This window comes from Macrobrachium nipponense, chromosome 18 (assembly GCF_015104395.2).
Source record: "Macrobrachium nipponense isolate FS-2020 chromosome 18, ASM1510439v2, whole genome shotgun sequence".
Lineage (NCBI taxonomy): Eukaryota > Metazoa > Arthropoda > Malacostraca > Decapoda > Palaemonidae > Macrobrachium > Macrobrachium nipponense.
Window position 1 is genome coordinate 30,151,806 of NC_087211.1, and position 23,772 is coordinate 30,175,577.

The window sequence follows — 23,772 nt, forward strand, 5'->3', positions numbered from 1 at the left end:
CTTCAGGCAGTACTTTCCCTGTCTTCATTACTGGGAAAGCGCTACCGCTTTTATTGCAACTACGATCCTCACCGGACAGCAATGAATAGCGGTTAGCGTTCTCAGTCTTTGTAGCACAGGTTCAGAATCTTGAGAATCCTTCTCTCGGTTCAGCTGTGAAGACGTAGGTTGCATTTTCTGTACACCTTCGTCTTCAACGACACATAGTGTTGTTTAACTCCTTAGCCGAGAATCAACTATACTATGAGTTATCTTGCCATCAAGGACCTCGGTCTCTAGAAGGCAAGTGACTTTCGCCTGTTGGGCACATGCCTTAAGAGTCATCACCTTGCCTTCTGGCATCGGTGACGAACAAATTATTTGTTTAGTCTCTTGGCATAACCCTTTTAAGGCGAGGTCACGTGACTTGCTCGGTGCTTGGACAACTTGCCTACTACCGAACCGCAGTCAGTCGGCAGCTGTCAGAGCGCCCAAGTCTGTTACGAACTTCGCTGTGGACTTAGTTCGGTTGTTCCATAACAATCTTTTCTTCGTCCTAACGGCTTGTCACAGTACCCATACCATCGACACCCAACATTGAGTGTCGGTGTCCTATCCACTACCGAGAACAACAACTTCGCTGCAGACGGATAGACCAGTATGGGTACAGGACATCACCGAAGTGAGAAAGAGGGATAGGTCATACGACCATTCCCTCTTTTCCTCTGAGGTAATTGCATGACTTTTCCTGCGAAGTCAAGCATCCAGGGGATGGGGGATTCGTGACGCTCGATTTCGTACCGAATTCGTAGCGAAGACTCTGAACCCTTCGGTTCCTGACGATCGGTTAGAGTCCTTCACAATCCCCTCCCTAATGGACTTCACCGCCTTCGATGCGAAGTGAGATGCTGCTTTGTCCTGTGAAAGCGCGACCGCGCTTTCTGAAGAAACTCGACATCCCAGGCTGAGTGTTGAAGACTCTTCGTCAGCACCAAGATGACCTAGAAGTACACTCCCTCGAGTTACACAAGAACTTCTCCGTGGCGCAGGTACTGAAGGCAGGGGTCTGGTACAACCAGACCACCGGCACCTCCTTCTACCTTTTGGATATTGCCCACAGGTCCTTGGATCGTTTTCCTTAGGACCCGTGGTGGCTGCTCAACACGTTGTCCTAGCTAACCCAGACCCTAGCAGGCTGAACAGCATCGAGTCCTGGTGTGACTGTAAGAATAGATAAGTGAATGAGAGAGTGACTGGCTTCTCATCCTATCTTTTTCTACCCCTCTACCTGTGGGTAGAGGGATACGGTCATCACCTTGCTGGATAAGGACGAGATGCCGGTGAGCTACTCGACAGAGCCCCATCCTATCCCTTTCACTAGGGATGGGAGCGAATATCCACCACTTCCTCCTACAAGGGGGGGGAAGTGGATGCAACAAGAGACAAACCATAACTTTATGTTGCCTCTTGCAAATAGGAACTTGTTCTTGTTTGCTGGTACGAAGAGATACGCTTGCCTCTCTCTTAGTACTTGGTCCAGAGGTCTGACCATTGATCCTGCGGTGCACACCCCGATCAATCGGACAGAGGCTTGGATCCCTCCCTCGCTCTTACGACCAGGGAGGCATTCCAGGTTGGGCGAACACCAGTCTGTTCACAAAAGACTCAGATTCCTCCCACCAAGAAGTGAGTCTTCCTATTGTAAAGGACCGAAGGTTTGTATGCCGTGTCGGAACAAATGACAATTTGTCCAAAATTGCATTTTTCCTAACTATACAAACCTGAGGTCCTTTTACACATAGCCCCACCTCATGCCACCCCTCACTCTGCAGTTTTTGCTTGGGCCAAAAGCAAAAGTGATTTGTTTACCTACCAGTCGCGCGCGCGCGCCTGTCGGACAAGCAGTTTAACTACCGAACCCCTTGTTGAGAAAGCTTACGACCTATCCCAGCCTGCCGCTAGTACCTTCCTATTGTAAAAGGACCTCAGGTTTGTATAGTTAGGAAAAATGCAATTTTGGACAAATTGTCATTTTGTTCATGAAACTTACCTGTCAGATATATATATACTGTAGCTGTATTCTCCAAAGTCCGACAGAATTTCAAAACTCCCGGCACACGCTGTGGTCGGCCAGGTGGTTAGTACCCATTCCCGCCACTGGGAGCCGGGTATCAGGAACCATTCCCGTTTTCTATTCAGATTTTCTCTGTCGCCAGTACTGTAAACACCTGTTTTCAGTACCTCCGTCTTAGGATTTTGAAACTTCATTGCCGCTAAGTATCCTAATTGTCTTTCGATTTATTGACTTGGATTTGTGGCTAGGCATACGCTATCATAGATTGATTTGAATTTGATTGTTCTTTGCATAAGATGTCTAAATCTAGTTCGACTAGTTTCAGAGTTTGTAGTCTGCAAGGGGTAAGGTGAGTCTATCGAAACCTTCGGTAGATCCTCACTTGGTATGCACGACGTGTACTTGTTTCTTTGCTGAAAGATCAATGTAATTAGTGTGATGTTAGACTTATTCCGAAGGAAGACGTATGATTCGCATGTACGCAAATTAGAGCGTGATAGAATCAGGAGGTCTTCCTCCAAGCTGCATCAGTAAACAGAAGTCAGGGTAATGAACCTACTAACCTCCTGTAGACTTTATTTTGCCTAACCCTGTGGTATGGCCTACGGGCCTTGAGGAAGTGTCCGCGATAGGTAATGCCCTTTCTGTTATGGTGGATTCCATCCGTAATCTTGGAATCTAAGGTGCTCGCTCTCCAATCAGTGTTGTGAGTGTACTGATGTTGAATTAGTGCCCCTAGTGTTGTGGAGGGGCGTCAGATCCGCCCTATAACGCCTCTAGGTCTAGACCTCTGTCGGACTCCCAGGACAGGGAGTGGGCAAGTTGAAAACCGAAGGAGGGTTGCGGGGACTCCCCACCGATCTGGCGTCCCTTCGGCAGGACCTGAAGACGCTTCCCAGGCTGCCAAAGATCGTGCACGCGCACGAATCCTGAAGGATTGCTTCGCGTCCTCCCCGTACAAGGGTTAGAGCTCTCGGAAGGACTCGCGCCCTTTAAACAGAAGCTTATAGAGGAGGACTCTTCACGTCCTCTCTCTCTCTTGTCATGTGATTGCAGAAGGAAAAAAGGACGTCATCGGAGCAGGACGCTTTTGAGCGCCCAGATTGCTCTAGTATTGTTACTGTGATAAGGAGGAAGGCGTCCCCTCATCCCTCGTCTTCTCACAAGAATCAGCCCTTCTCGGTTGTCCTCGTTTTCGCCAAGAGAAGGGCAAAGCACAGTACTGCAGGAAGGATTCGAGGCTGTCTGTCAAGTCAGGCAGTCTCCTTCTCCTTCTCCTCGCTCGTCGCCCTCTACATCCTCGCACTCAAGAATGCACAGGCATCCTTTTGAGTGCGCTTCTGGAAGTGTCGATGAGTGTGACAAAGACGCAAGATGTTGCACAGGCGGCCGTCGTTTTTGTCAAGAGTTGCGAACGTCCTTAAGACTCGTCCTGACGACGATCACCATACATCTGCTTATGACGCTCGCGCGCTTCATGAGCGGCGCTCCCCTCGCCAGGAAGCCTCTCAAGTTGCTTGTGCTGACGCTGTTGGGTCCGCCGCGTCACGTCACGAAGCTCTCCATGACGCTTCTCTTGATGTTCGTCGCTCTCCTCTTCGGGACGCTCTTCAAGACGCTCACAAGGATGTTATGCAGGACGCTCGGCGTTCTATACATCAAGATGCTCGGCAGGACCCTCGAGAGGACTCCTTTCAGGATGCTTGGCGTTCTATGCAATCAGGACGCTCGGCAAGGCCCTCGCGAGGATGCCTTTCGGAAACGCCGAGTTTTGGGCGCGTTTCTGGAAGTGTTCATTTGCATTACAAAGACGCAAGATGTCGCACAGGCGGCCGTCGCCTTTGTCAGAAGGTAACGAAGGTCCTTAAGGCCCGTCTTGAAGACGATCGCCGTACGTCTTCTTATAGTGCTCGCGCACTTCAGGAGCAGCGTGTGGCTCTCCATGACGCCTCTCAGGTGGCCTTTCATGCATCAGGACGCTCGGCAAGATCCTCTCTGAGATACCATTCAGAACACTTGGTGTTCTATGCACCAATACGCTCGGCAAGACTCTTGCGAGGACACCTTTTGAAGACGCTTGACTCCTACGCATCGAGAAGCTCACCAGGACGCTCGCGAGGAAGCTTTTGAAGATGCTCGACGGCCTACACGTCGAGATGCTCGCCAGGACGCTCTGGAAGACGCTCGACGTCATAAACATCGAGACGCTCGCCAGGACGCTTTTGAAGACGCTCAATGTCTTACACATTTTGACGCTCGCCAGGATGCTAGCGAGGACGCTTTTGAAGATGCTCGGTGTCCTACACGTCATGACGCTCGGCAGAGCACTTACCAGGACGTTCTTCAGAACGATAGGCATCCTACGCATCAAGACGTTCGGCAGGATTCCTGCAAGAACACTCGTCAAGAGGACGCTCCATAGGACGTTCCTTTACAGGAACTTAATAAAGATTCGGATTTGGCGGTGAGGCATACCCGAATTTCTTCTTCGAATCCTCCTTCAGATAGAGGATCCCTTGCTCTCCTCTCTCGCAGTGGGCGTCGTCGAAGAAGAGGAAGGAGCTTGGTCTCGTCAAGATGTCCACTTCGCTTTCTACGAAGGGAGCGTTCAATAGAATCCATGACTTGATGAACTCTAGAAAAACGCAAGGCAAGACTTCCTTTGCCCTACTTCCAGCAAGGTTAAGCGTAATAGCAGGCATCCGATATGAAACGGGAGAGGAAGCTGGTTGGAGAGTTCCTTCCTCTTCCCAGGACGATTTTGCCAGCCAGATAGACCATCTGAAAGGGCTGTTCAGGATGATGGATATTTTTAGCTCCTAGATTGGTATTTCGGAGCCCTGGACCTGCAGTCTCGGGGCCCTGACTCTCTTTCTCTCGAATAACTATCCAACCTGCATGGATAAGGTAGCCAGGTTGGTTCTGGTGAGCTGGCATCTAGAAAAAGACTCTAGAAAACTTTTAAGCAGATTTCGGTGTCATAAAACCCCTCTACTGCGTTCGGGACTGCACTGCCGAAGAGGAACATTAGGGTCCTACCTGCCGTAAGCCCAGTCTCTGACCAGGAATCCTGCCCCTTCCCCGATTTCTGCGGGAATTGGGATTCCTGGATTACTTTCTGTCCTGTAAGTGGGTTTCCCCCATTAGCAAGATACTAAACGTTTTGTCAAGTAAGTGGGTTTCCCCCATTAACAAGATACTAAATGTTTTGTCAAGTAAGTGGGTAACCCCTCATGACAAAAAATAAACTCTTTGTCTCATAAATGGGTTAGTTCTCATTGACAAAGATTTCAATAACATTTTATCGCGTAAGCGGATAAGCTCTCATTGACAAGATTTGGAAGAGCTCTCATTCATTGGTCAGAGGCTCGTCCAGGAAAAAAACTTGTAGACTACGTCCATGAAGTCTTATGTCCAATAACATAAGAAGCTTGAGCTGTCCTCTTTGGTCCTCGGTTCTCATTTGAGGATCTCCTTCGACTAATACTAATTCGTTCTCTTGGCGAAGAGAACGAAGACAGTCGATTTCCATTCTCTCTCTTCCTTGTCGAGGAAAGAATGTAGTAGAGAATTAGCTGTCCAAGTGACTACAATACTCTACGTATTTTACCTTTGCGTTATATTACTACTGTATGGTTCAAGTCGTATACGCATACTGTAGTTACCTCTACGGATGGCAACCAAAAGGACTATTATTCTAAGTGCATTTAATCGGTACTCCCTGCAACCTTCCAGGAGTTTCCGGTGTAAGGACAACGCTTAAAGGTATTGTTACAACAACACCAACTCAGCTTCTGTATTTAGCGAATTCTGTTTCACTTAAATATGCCTGCTTGAGAGTTTCCTTCTGCTCGATAATAATAACAAACCTATTCCTTCGTAGAATGGAGTAGCTGGCAACTCAGGCAGAATAGTGTGAGACGGCGAATGTAGGCTGCTGTCACTGTAGATCAATGCAGTACCAGCTAGTTCTCTGCCATGCGCGGTCGGTTACGTCTCTCTCTCCTGCGGGATTGACTGACTAACCGTATCTCTGCCCTACAATCACGGACTTTAGCCTCAGGTTGAGGTGAATTTTAGCAAGCATGAATGAACATCGCCTTCGTTTTGCTAAGAAATTTTCAACAAGAGATATCTCGTAGACCTTTTCGGTGCTGTTTACCGCACTGTAACAGAATTCTGTACGAGTCTACCGCGGCATATCACTATAATAATGCTCTCCTGCTTATGCAAAGCGCAGCCTTATTAGGGAAGGAAGCATGCTCAGTGAGGGAATGGATGAGTCTGCTGGGGACCATTTCCTCGCTGGAGAAGCTTGTTTCCATGAATGGACTGCAATTCAGACCTCTACAGTTTTTCCTACCGGAAAACTGAAATAACATCGAAGATCTAGAAATGATTCTGAACATCTCTCAGTAGGTCAAGGATCACCTCAGGTGATAGCGAGAGGGTGCCAGGCATCCGGACAGAGGTACAGATGTCCTGGCACATAATCTAGAAGAATTGGAAGCAATTCGGTTAGCTCTCCAGTTCCTCGAAGAACGAGTTTTTGGGCGAGTGGTCCAGATCAACTCGGACAATTCCACAGCTCTCTCATATCTCAAGAAGAGAGAGCCGGTTATGGGCACAGGCACGGAACATAATGATCCTCAAGAGGTTCGTTGCACGATTGCAGCACGTCCGTGCGGATCTTCTCGATCGACGGCAGCAACTACTGACGTCTGAGTAATCTTCGCTTAGAAGTATGTCGAGAGTTGTGGAGACTTTAGGGACGTCCTTTCATAGATCTCTTCGCAATGTTGAAGACGAAGAGGCTTCCTCTAGACTGCTCCCTTATTCTCGATCCGAGAGCGGTAGCAATAGACGCCATCCTATAGTATGGAATGGGGATAGATGTTTAGTCTCTTTTTCCCCTATTCAAACTCTTAGGAGATGTAGTAAGATAATTGCTGGCGTCAGAGGGAGCGAGAATGACGCTGATCACCCCATGTTGGCCTTCGAGAGGCTGGATTCACAGAGGTCACGTCCTTCCTAGAGCACTTTCCAAGGACCCTTCGAGAGGTACCTCAAAACCTCTCCGCTCTGAGTCTGACTGTGTTCAGACTGTCAAGAAGTTGACCGGAATGAGAGGATTTTCAAGACTAATGGCAAGTGTCATTGCCAAGGCAAAGAAGTGTTGCCTATCTTGCAGTGTACCAATCGGAGTGGGCCGTTTCTGGAGATAGTGCAGGAAGAATGGCTTTTCCTCCACTTCGACCTCTGTGAATTACATTACCGTCTTCCCTTTCCGTCTGAAGAATGGGATAAGCTGGCAGTCCCAACTATTAAAGAATACGGAAGTATGTTGTTGATGGCCTTTAGGCTCAGAGATTTGGATCTGTCAAACAACAAAGCCCTTTACGATCTTTGAGGTCTGTGGAAATTTCGAAACTTTCTAGATCGAAGCTTCCGGCATGGAACTTAGACGTAGTCTGAAGTTCCTGATGTCAAAGCATTTCGAACCTCTCCTTTCTGTAAACTTAATGCACGTGACCAGAAAGGCTAATTTTCTAACCACTCTAGCTACGACAAAGAGGGTTAGTGAGGTTTAAGCCATCATCAGACATTTTGGCTTTAGAGGACATATGCGGTGTGTTCTCTAAGCCTTCCGTTCTTGCCTAAGAATGAAAACCCGTCTAACCCTTGGCCCAGAAGCTTGGAGATCAAGGGGATGGCACAAATTATTGGGCAAGAGCCAGAGAGAGTCCTGTGCCCTGTCAGGGCTCTCAAGTTTTATCTAGATAAAACCAAAGAAAGTCGAGGTCCTTCGGACAATCTGCGGTGTTCCGTAAAAAGACCAGACTTGCCCATGTCGAAGAACGCCCTGGCGTTATTGTTAAGGAGTTCTTTCAAAGAGGCTCATTTGTCATGTTTGGACAAAGATTTGAAATCTTTTAAACTGGATGCTCACGAGGTGAGGGCGCAGCCTCGGAAGCATTTCAACAGAGCATGGCACTCAGTAACATCCTGAGTGCCGCGTTTTAGCGAAGCAACTCTGTGTTCACTTCACACTCCCTGCAGGATGTGAAGACGACATATGAGATCTGTGGCTCACTAGGGCCATACGTGTCCGCAGACACAATCTTGGGGGCAAGAAGTACCACTCATCCTATTCTGAAGAAAATGGTTAGGAAGAGCTGTTAATTTTAGTTGTTGGGTCGCTGCCAATGGCGGACTTCTCAATTCTTAAGCCTTAGTTAAAACATCCTTAACTTTGGCTAGGTTGGTCAGGTGGTGATATATATTACTTCTTAGCCCTCATGGTATGGTCAATATGGTCTAGTCACATTGTGGTCACGCTCCCGTTGACAGATCATCTAGAACTCACCAGCTATACAGGTCACTACCTTGCTGGAGACTCTAGTAAAGCAAAAGCCGACTTGGGTGACAGTAATCACGAAGTCAGCTATGCTAACAGGTGGAACCAAGATGTCAATCATCTGTATGCAATTTGTTTTCCAAAATCAATTCTATTCTGTCCCTTCCCACCTCCATGGTGGGATTCAGCTATATATATATCTGACAGGTAAGTTTCATGAACAAAATGATATTGTTATGATACAATAAAGTTTGTTCATACTTACCTGGCAGATATATATAATCAAGTACCCACCCACCTCCCCTCAGGGGACAGTGGCATTAGAAAATCTGAATAGAAAACGGGAATGGTTCCTGATACCGCCTCCCAGCGGCAGGAATGGGTACTAACCACCTGGCCGACCACTGCGTGTGCCGGGGAGTTTTGAAATTCTGTCGGACTTCGGAGAATACAGCTATATATATATATATACATCTGCCAGGTAAGTATGAACAAACTTTATTGTATCATAACAATATCATGTTTAAAAATGTTCGTGCTATTCCCGCCTCCAGGCAATGTGGAATCAGCTATGTAATTACGTACTTGATAAGTTACTTAAAAATGACGTATATAATAAAATTAGATTTTAGTACATACTTGCCAAGTAATTACATGATCGGAGCTCACCCTCCTCCTCTCACATGGATATTACTGCAGATAACGAATTGAGCCTTCTGCTAGTTTGTTTACTAAGCTCCCTAATAATATTGATAGTACCACCGCAGCACCAATTTTGAATTTTTTAAGCTGCCGTAGGTTAGGGAACCATAGTTATGTAATTACTTGGTAAGTATAAATAAAATCTAATTTTATTATAACAATTTTTTTTTAGTAAAATACAAGACCCCTCCACACTATCTACAATGGAAGAAGATTCGTCACCCATCTGATCACCTGTGGTGTTCTGTGCGGAACCTGTTGCACCATCTATCTAAGAATGGCCTAATTGGAGAGGGTCCCGTGGTAGTGGTTTTCACTCGCCCCAGAACTATACCAACACCTTTTAATAAAGGTGAGCAAGCCAGAATATTCTGGCATGTCCAATTTAGCAGATATTTTACCTTAGAAATAGCGCTAAAGGAACCTATTTCACTGGGCGACACGGCTTCCTCGCCCAGAAATAAATTTTTCCTACGTCAAAATCCCTTTTTGGAGGTCCATTCCAAGTTGAAGGAGTCAGGTTTTAATTCAATAAAAGGGATTTTGACGAAGGAAAAATCTATTTCTGGGTGATTGGCTCGTGTCGCCCTATGAAAGGATCCTTAATATCATTCTTTCTAGGTAAAATTAATCTAAAATTACCAGAGAAAAACAAAATTAAGAAAATTAAGAAAATGTCAGTAAAACTGACTCGCTCACTCTTAAAAAGAAGTGTCGGTATGGCAATAGGGGCGAGTGGGAACACTACCACGAGACATTCACCAATTAGAACTTCCAATCAGAATCCCCACAAGAGAGAGCTGATACCAACAGGTGATGCGGCCGCTACTACTACTACTAGAGGACGCCACGGACAACAGCGCCCCTAGCGGACATCCTTAATCTAAAAAAACATCTTGTCCTGCAGGGGGGGGCAACCAATACAGGGTGGGTTTCATAGGGCGACACGAGCCAATCACCCAGAAATAGATTTTTCCTTCGTCAAAATCCCTTTTCTGGGCTCAGCTCGTGTCGGCCTATGAAAGAGTACCAGAGAAACAGACAAGATGGGAAAAAAGGACAAATGAAAAGCAGTTGTAAAATGAGGGATATAATATAAATAAATCAATTACAGCATATAACTAAGTACTTAAGTCTAACTTATTCTAAACAGTAACATAAAAGAAAGTTAGTAATGTAAAGTACTTAAAATTACAATAAACACAGTAAATTATAATAATGCAGTGTAATTTTAACAAAATAGATTTACTTAGATAACTTATTTACAAAATATACACACATTGTGTCCTACCTAGCATAAAAATAAGGGTAGGTACACTGAAGTACATTATCAGTACAAGGTGTGGATGTCCCTAGCAAAAAAATAAGGGACAATCCACTAATATGATTTCAGCGGCTAAGGCTAGGATATCCGAGTAGCATGGCGATAGGGTGAGGCATGTTGGATGAGGTAGGTAGAAAGGAGACCTGGATCTGTACTACAACTACTATACAGTATCAGGAGAAACAATGTTTCCCGCTGCTACTGCTGAAAATTTTAAAGATTCCAAGGACTTTAGATAATGACGTTTAAAGACTGTCGTAGATTTCCATCCAGTATACTTTTTAAGATCCTCAAAGTTCATATGTTGAAAGTAATTAATTGAGGTGGCTACTCCCCTGATGTCATGTGCTTTTGGAAATGAATCAGGATTGGCTTGTTTAATTGAAGTAAAGGATTTGTTTGTCTAATACCTTAACTGACAAAGTACCACCTTTCTCTCTCATGAAGAGAGGACCTGAGGATCTTGAGGATGTACGAGATAGAAAGGCTCTTAAAGTTGATACTGGGCAAAGAGAAGGGTCTTGCGGAAGTGGGATGACTTTCCAAGGGGCCCACCTTGCAAGAGGATCCTCATTTTTAGCCAAAAAAACTACGATCCGGAGCAAGCAGAACTTCTCCTGAGGGGAGGAAAATTCCACATGACCCGCATCTCTGGATAGAGCCGACAGTTCTGAAATTCTAGCTCCTGAAGCTAGGCTTAATAAGAATAATGTCTTTCTAAGAAGCATTATGAATGTACAGGACGAGTTGTCAGTATCTGAAGCTAGTTTGAGGACATCATTTAAGAACCATGAAACTGCAGTAGGCCTTGAGAGGTCTAAGTCTAGCACAGGCTTTAGGAATAGACGTGAAATAAGATTCAGTCAGATCTATCTGAAAACCTAACTGAAAGATCTTCTTCAAAGCCGATTTATGAGTAGTAATAGTGCTAGCTGCTAAACCTTTTTCAAACAAGGATCTGAAAAGGATATAGCTAGATTAACTGTCATGGTTGTAGTGTTTGATTCTTTCAGGAAGGATGCTAATTTTTTTTAACAGCTGAGTCATATTGTCTAATAGTTGACTCTCTCTTATCTGATTCTAGGAAGAGAATATTTTGTGGATCAATATTAGCATCTTTATTAGCCGCAAACTTCATGAAGTCCATAAAGTTAGGGTCTGAAGAATTCCTGAGGAAGCGAACACAGTCCTCATTTGTACTGATTGTGACAGCTTGGGATTGGGAATCCGTTGAGGTCGGAGACCCCAATTCCAGAAAAAAAGAGGATACAGTTGTCTCTTGGGCCAGTCCGGTGCAATCAGAGCTACTATTCCCTTGAAAGTCCTCAGCTTGCTTAAGACTTTCAAAGAGAAGATTCACTGGAGGACATAAATTTTTCTCCACTGATCCCAATCTAACGACAGGCGTCCGTGGGCAATAAAGCCAGAGGGTCCAGGTTGGGGGCCCACATAGCAAGGGGCGCTTGTGGTGCTTGTGAGGCGAAGAGATCTACTTGGAGACCTGGGACTCTCCGGCATATCCACTGGAATGACCCGTCGTCTAGGGACCATTCTGAGTTCCAGAGGAACTGACCGGGACAAAGCGTCTGCTATCACAACTTTCTTACCCCCGCCAGGTGAGTGGCGGACAGATGCCATTTGTGTTTGTTTGCTAGGGCAAAGATGGCTATCATGACATGGTTCACATGCTTGGATTTGGACCCTCCTCTGTTGATGCAATGAACTACCACTGCACTGTCCAAAACTAGCCTTAGATGAGACTTTTTCGGGGGAAGCGTCTCTTCAAAGGTAAGAAATACTGCCATTGCTTCCAGAACGTTTTTATGTGGAGCTGGCGAAATTGAACTGACCAAGTCCCTGAACCTGTTTTGAACTGAGAATATCCCCCCCACCCCGGACAGGGAGGCATCCGTGTGAATGGTTAACACTGGAAGGGGATATTGAAGGGGTACCCGCTTGGCTTAGTTTCTTTACTTTTGACCATGGACGGAGTTGATTGCGAAGGATCTGTGGAATTACTGACAACTTGTCCTCGAGATTTGGCGTTTGCTCTCGATCGCCAAACTCGGTTTATATCTTTTAGCCTTGCTTTCAGGAGGATATCTGTTACCGAAGCAAACTGAAGGGACCCTAGGGATTCTTTCCTGGTTTCTCCTTGATGTTTGTTTGCATTTGAGAAATTGCCTGACAGATTTTGCTATTTCCTTCCGTTTGGCCACTGGAATTGACAGATTGTGGGAAGACAAATCCCATTGGATTCCCAGCCACTGAAAAACGAGACTCCGGGGTAAGTCTGGATTTCGTTTTGTTTATCTGGAACCCCAGATGTTCCAGAAAGTGAACTACCTTTTTGGTGGCTTTGAGACATTCCTCGACAGTTGGTGCCCAGATCAACCAATCGTCGAGGTATGCTGCTACCATGATTCCCTGAGTTCTCAATTGCTGCACAACCACTTCTGCTATTTTCGTGAATACCCTCGGGGGCTACATTCAGACCGAAGGGCATCACTTTGAATGAGAATGTCCTGATTCCTAGCCTGAATCCTAGGAATGGGCGGAAGTGTCTGGCTATAGGGATATGATAGTATGCGTCTGTAAGATCGATGGAGCATGTGACGGCTCCACGCGGAAGTAAGGTCCTTACTTGCGAGAGGGTAAGCATCTTGAACTTGTCGCACGAATGAAAGAGTTTAGCTTTGACAAGTCTAAGATTACCCTTCTTTTTGTTGAGCCTTTCTTTGGCACGCTGAATAAGCGACCTTGAAATTTTAGATGCTTGACTCTCGCAATAGCTCCTTTCTGAAGGAGTTCCTCCACGTAATCTGTCAATTCCTTTGATGGTATTTGGCGGAATGATTTGATTGGAGGAGGATCTTTGATCCAACTCCAACCCAATCCTTTGGACACTATGCTCTGTGCCCAATTGCTGAACCCCCACCTGTGACGGAAGAGGAACAGCCTCCCTCCTACCTGGGGAGCCTCATTGTTGATGGGCGGGTTGACCCACCACGCCCTCCTCTGAACTGCTTGCTCCTTGTCGCCCTTCCTGCGCCACGCTGGCGAAAGTAGCCTCTCGCCCTACTCTCGATTGTCTGTTAAAGGAGGGTAGCCCTGACCTTCATACGTAGGGTTGAAGGCCGGCGAGAGTGCGTAGGAGGTCGAAGGTTGTGATTGAGGAGACAGGCAGGAGGGATGGGCTGGTTCTGTTTAGTAACGTAGCAGGTTGTCCCTGTTGGGTAACCGGGACGGCCTGAACAAATTGCTGCTGTTGCTGGTGTTTCTGGTAAGGCTGGAACCTTTTACCAGACTTCTTTGGTTTCTTTGTTACCAGCAGTGGGGACGGATTCTTGATTCCTCTTGGATGAAATACCCCACCTAGCTCTAAGGCTCTGGTTGAGCCTAGCAGCCTCGTGGTGTACTTCATTTACAGCGGACTCTGGAAGAGATCCGCTCCCCACATGCTAGAAGCCAGGAGTCTATTAGGCTCGTGCCCTAATAGTGCACTCCTGCAGAACGTGCTTTCGGCAATTCCTCCTAGCTTGAAGAAGTCGAAAGCATCCGTCTGAACCGTCTGAAGCTGGGATTTGGCCAAGATCTTAAACAGAGGTTCCGTGCCATACGAGAGAGCAGCCATCTCCGTTAGATCAGTGAATTGAGGGACCTGCCAAACCTAGTTCGCGCGTCGAACTCCGCCTGAATCAAGGAATCAGGCAGCCTTGGGAGCTTTTCGCCGAACTGTTCCATGGCGCAGTCTGGTTTGAGCTTACCAAGCGTGAACGTGGCTGGCAAGTTCTCCCACAATTCTCCAAAAGCTGGGAAGAGCGGAGAAGTAGACTCCGCCTCCCTTAGCTGTGGCATGGGCTCATCCTTGAGGACTGCCTGAAGAGTCGTCTCTACTATTTTTGTAGCGAACGGAAGAGAAGCCTCCTCTTCCGTCGCAAAAATAGTGAAAGGACTCTTATAGGCCTGGAGCTTGGTGTTTGTGCACTCCCAGTCCTCAAGGCAGTGAACCCATTCACGTTGGGCATGATCCCTACTGTAGAGAACATTCTCCCTAGAGATCTTGTACTTCCCTAGTAAGAGCCGCTACGGTCAGCCTAGCATAGCCGATGAAGGCTGCGTCAAACCCGGAGGATAAACTCGAAGTCCTCAATCCTTCGAGTTCCACACTCCGGGATAGAGATCATACCATCCTTAACGGAGTAAGCGGCTACTCTCCATGGGTTCTCCATAGAGAAAGCTGGTAGTGAATCGTATGGCGGAAGCTGGAAAATACCAGCACTTGTCACTGGGGAGACTGGGAAGGGGGACCTGAGAGAGCCCAGCTACTCGGTCCTCATTCTCTCTAACTCTGTTAGAGAGATCTTGGATGGACTGGCCCGATTGAGACAGAGTGCTCGACAGTTGTGCGAACATCTGCTCAAATTTCGTCCCCAGGGCGGAGACTTGAGAGCCGACCATCTCGCCCACCTGTTGCATCACCACTGCTGAGAAAGCAGTGGGGATGAAAGGTGCTGGGTCCCGCTCCTCCCACCGGCGTTACCGGAGTGGATGCGGTGGAGGCCGGAGAAGGCATTGGCTCGGCGGGAGCGCGAGCCTTCTCCTTAGAAGACTTGCTTCTAGAGCTCTTCGAGTAAGAAGAGCTCGGCTTGGCCTTCACCGCGTCAGCGTAAGAAGTCGAAGACTTCTTAGCCGAAGAAGACGAAGATGACTTCTTAGAAGTCGTCTTAACTAGGGTCTTCGGTTCTCTCTGTCCTTCACCTTTGGGGGTACAGAGAGAGCGAGAGCGGGTAGGGATCTCAGATCCCACAAAGCCTTGGAAAGAAGCGCTTGAAGAAGGGACAGGAGAAGATCCAGGAGCGCCCAAGGAAAGACCTTGGGCGCCCGACACACCTACCTCAACCAACAAATCCTCTGCCCCTACCGCCATAGGCTCAATGTTGAGGTCCAGGGTAGCGACGTCCGGGACCGACTCCTGTGTGGCTACGACCCCGAAAGATTGCTGCATTTCTTGCTGGATGGAGGCTATGAGAGGGGCTGCGGACAAGGGGTCAACATACCCTGTTGACTTGCCCGCGGGGAAGATCTGGACGGCCAGCTTCTTGTCTAGGATGTAAGGCTGGCCTTTGGCGGCGTTCTTCCCGAAGCCGCCTACCCACGCTTTCAGGGTAGCAAGGGCGACCTCCCTCACACCAGCAGCCTGAAAGAAAAGGTGAGATGAGCTTCTAATGGCGGAACGGGGTTAACAAACTTATGTCTAAGAGTTGTTAGTAAAATGATAAAGAAGTCTATAATCGACTTACCCCCTCCACCAGCTGACTGACTAGTGTAGCAGATGGCGCAGGCTTCGAGTGCCAGACGATATATCGTTGTACGGCGTGGGGCACATGGAGCGTGAGACCTGCATTCATCGTGGCCGCAGGGGTCGTACAAAGTCGCGTTGCATCCCAGGACCTGACAGTTGGTAGCCTGTAAGAAAGGAAAGATACATAAGTATCAGGAGAAACACTTACAGCCTAACAGTTGCTCCACTGGTGCCGGAGCGAGAAAGTTAGATTAAACCAGAGCCCCGCCATAATACGTGTGGTAGAAAATGGTTGGTTGTCCTAGGCTATTGCTCCGCTGGCGGCGGAGACAAGAGATAGAATCCAACCAGGTGTGGTGGTAAAAGGAAACCACGACGGATAATGGCGGGGATGGTAAACATATGAATAATAAAATTAAACAAATCATCGTAAAATTAGGGTATATCCTTAAAAATAACAATAATATCAAACCTTTCTCCACCCGTCTACTAGAAGAGTGCCCGGTTTCCCGGGTAAGAAGCAAGCTCCCTTCCGGTAGCGTGGGGGAGAGATGTAAGGATATAGTAGGCAAGCAACCGACCACTAGTAGTGACCACCCCGCCCGCTGGCGGAGCAGTAATCTATAACCAAAGGTGCCCCGGCTGCGGCGGAAGGCTCCGTTCGTTATAGAAAGGGAAGGTGGCTGAGCAACTGGGGAAGGGGGGGGAGGGTCTCGGCGTAACACGGCGGGAGAGAGAGAGTGGGGGTGGGGGGGGGGTGGCCTACTCCTCCCCGTCTCAACAACTACCCGCTCGGAGACCGGTACCCTATGTGGTCGCCCTATACACCCCGCTGGGAGGACCCCTGGCCACCTGAGAGAGAGAGGAGGAAGGCAACTGAGGTTGTCATGACAACCAAGGGGTCCCCCAGCGCCTCCCTATACCTGGTAGGGAGGGAAGGGGAAGTGGAAGGTGCGATGGAACACGTGACCGCAAGTGGCCTAAGCCGCGAGCAAACACACCGTGGGAAGGCCACGTGAACCAGGCTGTACCAATACATGGGACATGCACCTAGGCTAGCCTAACACCCTAAATAGAATAAATTTACATCGTAAAGATGGAAAAGACACTTTTAGTAGAGGAAAAAAGAAGCCCAGGAGGAGGCAAACTGTTCCGAGGAACAGAAGCCTACTCGGAGCCAGCGATAGCCGATGAAGAGCAAGAGCGGGATGCTGGCTGGAACATAGAATAGCCCTAAATACCAAAACTAAGAGAAATGGTAAAGGGCTAACCTAGCTAAAACTCGATGTAAAAACGATGAACGTAATATAGTAAGACCCATAAGTATAAGAAGTCCACAAGTATGGAGGACCGGGAAATTCTTAAGAGGCAGCATGGCGCCCGCCACGAGACAACCGGGAAACCGTATATTGACCTATTAGAAGGAAAATACTGGTTCCCGGAAGACAAAAAATACAGTAAAACATTACTTATGAGGCAACTTAACTTAGCCGTTGCGATGGCAGAACGTTCCATGATGAATGGTGATAAAATTCCTCGTAAATAGCACAAGCACAAAGAGAATGCGTCCGAACGCTGGCGCTAATTATTAAGGATGTTCGCTAGGGGCGCTGTTGTCCGTGGCGTCCTCTAGTAGTAGTAGTAGCGGCCGCATCACCTGTTGGTATCAGCTCTCTCTTGTGGGGATTCTGATTGGAAGTTCTAATTGGTGAATGTCTCGTGGTAGTGTTCCCACTCGCCCCTATTGCCATACCGACACTTCTTTTTAAGAGTGAGCGAGTCAGTTTTACTGACATTTTCTTAATTTTCTTAATTTTGTTTTTCTCTGGTAATTTTAGATTAATTTTACCTAGAAAGAATGATATTAAGGATCCTTTCATAGGCCGACACGAGCTGAGCCCAGAAAAGTAAAAGTTTGCAAAGTAAGGGTGGTAGCATCTTCACTTTCTTTTAAGCATAACCTCTCATTAGATTCCTTTGTCCAATTGACATATTGGAAGTGTAGATCAGTGATCGCTTCTCAGTACGTGCGTGAAATTGAAACGATTTATGACAACTGCAGTACCCTGGGTCCAAATTCAGTTGCTGGTACCGTGTTGGGTAAGGGTGCAAAGGAAGTTGCTCCTTCCTAATCTATTCTCTTCACCTTGAACAAGGTTGTTTAGTCTTGAGGGGAGTCTAGGGGTACTATTGTTGTACTAGGAGTACACGTCAGTTTTGTTTAAATGGTTGGGTATGGTTTTTAGATATGTTTGGTGGCGATAGAATTACTCTGGTGTTATGTTGGTGATGGTACTATGTCCTTGCTAGCCACAGACTATTCCTTAGCACATGGATCCCACTAATGTAGAGGATGACCCTTGGCTACACCGCCACCCTACTAGTTGAGATGAGCATAATCCAGAGTAGTAATCATCTGTACAGCTCTCTTAACAGGTAAGGAACCAACAAGCGTTTTCATTAATGCTAGCGCTATGTGCATCCTTTCATTATTTTATATGAAAAGTATGTATATCTCCATGAGTCTCATCTCCTACAATGTGGGACTTCACTATGTAACTACTTGATAAGTTGCATACATAAAAATGAAAGTTTGTTCATGAAACTTACTTGGCAGATATATATATAGCTGTATTCTCCGAAGTCCAACAGAATTTCAAAACTCGCGGCACACGCAGTGGGCGGCCAGGTGGTAGTACCCATTCCCGCCGCTGGGAGGCGGATATCAGGAACCATTCCCATTTTCTATGCATATTTTTTCTGTCGCGGTCGGTAAACACCTGTTCAGACCTCCGCCCAGGATTTTTGGATTTTGACTCGTTATAAGTATCTGGATTGACTTTTGGTTTTGACTCTGGATTGTTGGATTGGCATACGCGATAGTGGACTGTTTTTGGATTTTGGATTGGCTTTTCTATGAACGTGATGTCGGGATCAAGTTCAGTGAGCTTCAGAGTGTGTGTGAGAAGTGATTGCAAGGTGAGGCTACCGAAATCATCGGTAGACCCCCACACAGTATGTATGGGGTGTAGGGGGCATGTTTGTTTGCTGGTTGAATCGTTGCATTGAATGCAAAAGTTTGACTGAGGATGAATGGAAGGTGTATGAATCCTATCGGCGTAAGTTGGAGCGCGATAGGATCAGGAGGTCTTCCTCTAAGAGCGGTTCTACGAAAGGTAAGGGAAGTAACATTTCTCCTATTTTAACACCAGTAGAATTTGCTTCACCTAATCCTGTGTTGTTGCTGAGGGCCCTAGTTCTGTGTCTGGAGAAGGTAATGCCCTTTCTCTGATTTCTAGAGTCATTACGCACTCTAGAGTCCAAAGTGTTGGCCCTTGAAAAAAACGGCTCGAGTAAAGTGTGTGATCGTGCCCCTAGTGTTTGTGGAGGGGGCGTCAGATCGGCCCCATAATGCCTCTAGGTCTAGACCTCTGTCGGACTCCCAGAACTCAGGAGTGGGCATGTCGAAAGCCGCAAGAGGGTTACGGGGGCTCCCCACCGATCTGGCGTCCCTTCGGCAGGACCTGTTGCTACTTCCCAGGCTGCCAAGGAGCGTACTCAGGCTCGCATCCTTAAGGACTGTTTTTCGTCCTCCGAGGCGCCCTCCCCGCGCAAGGGGTGGAGCGCTCGGAGTGACTCGCGTCCGTTGAAAAGGACTTTTCCTAGGGAGGACGCTTTACGTCCCCTCTCTCCGCTCTCGTTGCGGTCTTCGCCTGCGTCGTATGACGCGTTTCCTCCACAGAAGAGAGGTAGGACGTCGTCCGAGGACGACGCTGAGAAGCGCTTCTCTCGCGCCTCGGAGAGGCAGGTTGCTGTACCTTTGAGAAGGAAGGAGGCGTCCCCCCGCCCCTCGTCTTCTCGCAGGCGCAGCCCTTCACCTCCTCTCAGTTCTTCACCTACGAAGAGTATTCTTGCGTCGCTTCAAGACCAATTGTCGGCCTTAATGGCTCGGAAGACTCGCCCAGCAGCAGTTGAGCCTAAGCGAAGGAAGGACGCTAGACTGCCTGTCAAGAGGACGAGGCAGTCTCCTTCTCTGTCTCCGCCCGCACGTCAGGACGCCTTTGAGGACGCTCGACAGGACGCCTTGGAGGACGCTTTTGAAGACGCTCGGCAGGACGCTTTTGAAGACGCTCGTCGGGAGTGTTTTGCTGACGCTTTGCCTGTGGAGAAGGCTTCGAGAGCGCTCAGAAGGACGCTTTGAAAGCGAAAGCTGGACGCTTGAGCGTGAAACGTAAGGACGCTCCTCGAGAGAGACTAAGAGTATCCTCTCTTGAACACGCAGCGCGGTCAGGACGCTCTTCGTGGTTCGAGCTCTAAAGATCGACAGAAGGTCGGTCGCTTTGAAGAGGCTGATGTTAGTCTTCCTCGAAAGCCTTTGTTGAAGGCTAGACCCGTTGGGCGCACGCCCTCTCCAGAGGTTCAATCTCCTTTGCCTCTTCGGGAGGAAGGAGAGCTTAGTAGTCCGGCGGACTCAGTGGAGGAAGAACAGCCGTCAGTTTCGTCGGTTTCCGGACTACAAGGTGCTGGTTCGTCTTTTACGTTCTTTGTTTTGGTGAGAAGTTCCAGCCTGCAGCTCCTAAGTCTCCTCCCTCTCAGTTTTCGTCTTCGAAGTCGGGCAAGGTTTCGGAAGTGGTGAGATGAAGACTTCCTTGTCCACTAAGAGAGCATTCAAGAAATTGCAGGACTGGATGGAACGTCGGAAGGATCAGGGCAAGTCGACTTTCGCCCTTCCTCCTTCAAGAATCAGTGGAAAGGCGGCATTTGGTATGAGACCAAATCTGAAGTAGGAGTTAAGATCCCGTCTTCTTCCCAAGGGACTTTGCTAGTCTGGTAGACGCCCAGAAGAGATCCCTTTTATCGTCCGCTAAGATTTCATGGACACCAACGGAGATCGACCTCACCATGAAAGGTCTGTTAAAGACTCTGGAAGTCTTTAACTTCCTAGACTGGTGCCTAGGAGTCCTGGATCTTCAATCTAGGAGTCCTGATTCTTTGAGTCTGGGGGAGCTGTCCAATGTGTTGTCATGCATGGACAAGGCCGTCAGGGATGGTTCGGAAGAGTTAGGGTCTCATTTCAGGCATGCTTTCCTCAAGAAGAGAGCGCTTTTATGCAATTTTACAGCGAGGTCTGTTCTGCATCGCAGAAAGCAGAGCTTCTCTTTGCACCTCTTTTGAGCCATCTCTTCCCCCAGGCTATGGTAAGGGACCTGGCAGTGAGCCTACAGAGAAGGCTACCCAGGATCTCTTTGGCCCAGTCTTCAAGACGTCCCGCAGTCCCTATCTCGTCGTCGTCTGGACGACCTCCTAGGAAGGTTAAACCCTTTCGTAGCGCTCCTCCCTCGAGAGCTGCTCCTCGAGGGAGAGGACTTGCAAGAGGAAGAGGTTCCTTCAAACCTAAATCCTCTAAGTGAAAAGAAAGTCCTTCAGATGCCTGTCGGAGCCAGGCTAAAGTTCTTTGCGGGTGCGTGGAGAGAAGAGAGATACAGATGCGTGGTCCCTCAAGATAGTGGAACAGGGGTACAAGATCCCCTTTGTGGGGGACCCTCCTCCTCTTTCTACGACTCCCAGAGGATCTTTCCCCGTCGTATCAAGGGGAGAAACAGCAGGTTCTTTTAGATCCTTTTTGGATCAAATGATCATGAAAAGAGCGGTGGAGCAGAGGTCTTAGACCTGGGGTCACCAGGATACTACAACAGACTTTTCCTGGTACCAAAGCAGTCGTCGGGGTGGCGTCCAGTCTTGGACGTAAGCAGCCTGAATCTTTTCGTAGAAAAGAAAAAATTCAAGATGGAAACACCTCAGTCGGTTCTAGGAGCCTTAAGACCGGGCGACTGGATGGTGTCCTTGGACCTACAGGACGCATACTTTCACGTGCCTATCCACCCTCTTTCAAGAAAGTTTCTGAGGTTTATGCTAAGGGACAAAGTTCGACAATTCCGAGCCCTTTGTTTCGGTTTAAGCACGGCTCCGATGGTATTTACCATGCTCATGAAAAACGTAGCGAGATGGTTACATTCTGCAGGAATAAGAGTGTCCCTGTATCTCGACGATTGGCTGATCAGAGCATCGTCAGAAGAAAGGTGTCTGAAGGACCTTCACTTCACTTTGGCTTTGGCGAAGTCCCTGGGACTTCTGGTCAACCTCGAAAAGTCGCATCTGACCCCAACACAGTCCATCGTGTATCTGGGGATTCAGATGGATTCAGTGGCTTTTCGAGCGTTTCCGTCCCAGGAACGACAGCTGCAAGGCTTAGAGGAGAGTTTCGGCCTTCCTGGGGAAGGAAGCTTGCTTGGCGAGGGAATGGATGAGTCTGCTGGGAACCATTTCCTCGCTGGAAAAGTTTGTTTCCCTGGGAAGACTACACCTCAGACCTCTCCAGTTTTTCTTAGCAGACGAATGGAGAGTCAGAGAGGATCTGAATGCGACCCTTTTCATCACCAAATCGGTGAAGAACCATCTAAGATGGTGGTTAGATCCTCGGAAGTTTCGAGAGGGGTTGTCCCTAAAACTTCTGAGCCCAGACCTAGTGTTGTTTTCCGACGCCTCGGTGTCAGGATGGGGAGCAACACTGGGAGGGGAGGAAGTGTCAGGCACCTGGAGGGGGGAACAGGTGTCCTGGCACATCAATGTAAAGGAACTAGCGGCGGTTTTTCTGGCGCTACAGTTCTTCCAACAAAAGGTTGCAGAGAAAGTAGTCCAAGTCAACTCGGACAACAACCACCACAGCCCTGGCGTACCTAAAGAAGCAGGGAGGTACACACTCTCGTCCTCTGTTTTATTTAGCGAGGGAGATTCTGCTGTGGGGCAGATGCGAGACGGATAAGGATCCTGACGAGATTTATCGCAGGAGTCCAGAACGTCAGAGCAGACCTTCTCAGCCGACAAGATCAGATCCTGCCCGACGGAATGGACGTTGCACCAGGACGTCTGTCGAGAGCTCTGGAGACTGTGGGGGTGTCCGTTAGTCGACCTATTTGCGACGTCGAGAACAAAAGAGGTTGCCTCTTTATTGCTCCCCTGTGCTGGATCCGGGAGCAGTTGCGATAGACGCTCTGCTCTGGGACTGGACGAACCTAGACTTGTATGCCTTCCCGCCATTCAAGATCATGGGGGAAGTAGTAAGGAAGTTCGCGGCATCGGAGGGGACGTGGTTGACCCTGATCGCCCCGATGTGGCCCCCGCGAAAGAATGGTTCACGGAGGTAATGTCATTCATCCATATACTTTCGAGGACCTTGCCTTGGAGGAAAGATCTACTTCAGACAGCCCCACTTCGCAAGATATCCCGAAAACCTCTCCGCTCTGGGTCTGACTGCGTTCAGACTATCGAAAAGCTGGCCAGAGCGAGAGGTTTTTCTAAAGCAGCTGCAAAGGCGATCGCCAATGCTAGGAGAACGTCCTCGAGAGCTGTTTACCAGTTGAAGTGGGCTTCCTTCAGGGCATGGTGTAGAAAGGAGGGAATTTCCTCTTCCACTACCTCTGTGAGCCAGATAGCCGATTTCCTGCTATTTTTAAGAAATGTACAGAAGCTGGCTGTCCCCGACCATCAAGGGATATAGGAGTATGCTGTCGGCAGTCTTCCGACACAGAGGACTTGACCTGTCTGATAACAGGGATCTTCACGATCTCCTGAGATCATTGAGACATCCAAGATACCTCAGGCGAGGCCTCCTTCTTGGAACTTGGATTTAGTCCTTAGACTTTTAATGTCGAGTCCTTTCGAACCTCTACATGAAGCGTCTCTAGGAACTTGACTAAGAAGGCTCTTTTCCTAACTGCTCTGGCGACGGCGAAGTGAGTTAGCGAAATTCAGGCCATTTGTAAGAGAGTGGGCTTCAAAGGGGACAATGCTGTCTGCTCTTTGAGTCCCACTTTCTTAGCAAAGAATGACCCAACCCGTCGAACCCTTGGCCAAGGAGCTTTGAAATCAAGGGTATGACAAGCCTTGTGGGCCAAGAAACCTGAGAGAGTCCTGTGCCTGTCAGGGCTCCCTTAAAGTTTTATGTCCACAAGACTAAAGAAGTACGAGGT

At 48.1% G+C, this 23,772-nt stretch overlaps 1 protein-coding gene across 2 annotated transcripts in view; it reads left to right on the top strand.

The window, feature by feature from the left end:
* Positions 1-23,772, top strand: part of LOC135196948 (lysophospholipase-like protein 1) — a 129,162-nt gene that overhangs the window by 6,659 nt on the left and 98,731 nt on the right. Inside the window, exon 1 of one of the 2 annotated variants that reach the window (XM_064223795.1) lies at positions 17,664-18,178. The exons of the other annotated variant lie outside the window; for it this stretch is intronic. The gene's annotated coding sequence lies outside the window, so the exon portion shown is untranslated. Of the gene's footprint in view, positions 1-17,663; positions 18,179-23,772 lie in introns of those variants that run through there. 2 annotated transcript variants of the gene reach the window in all.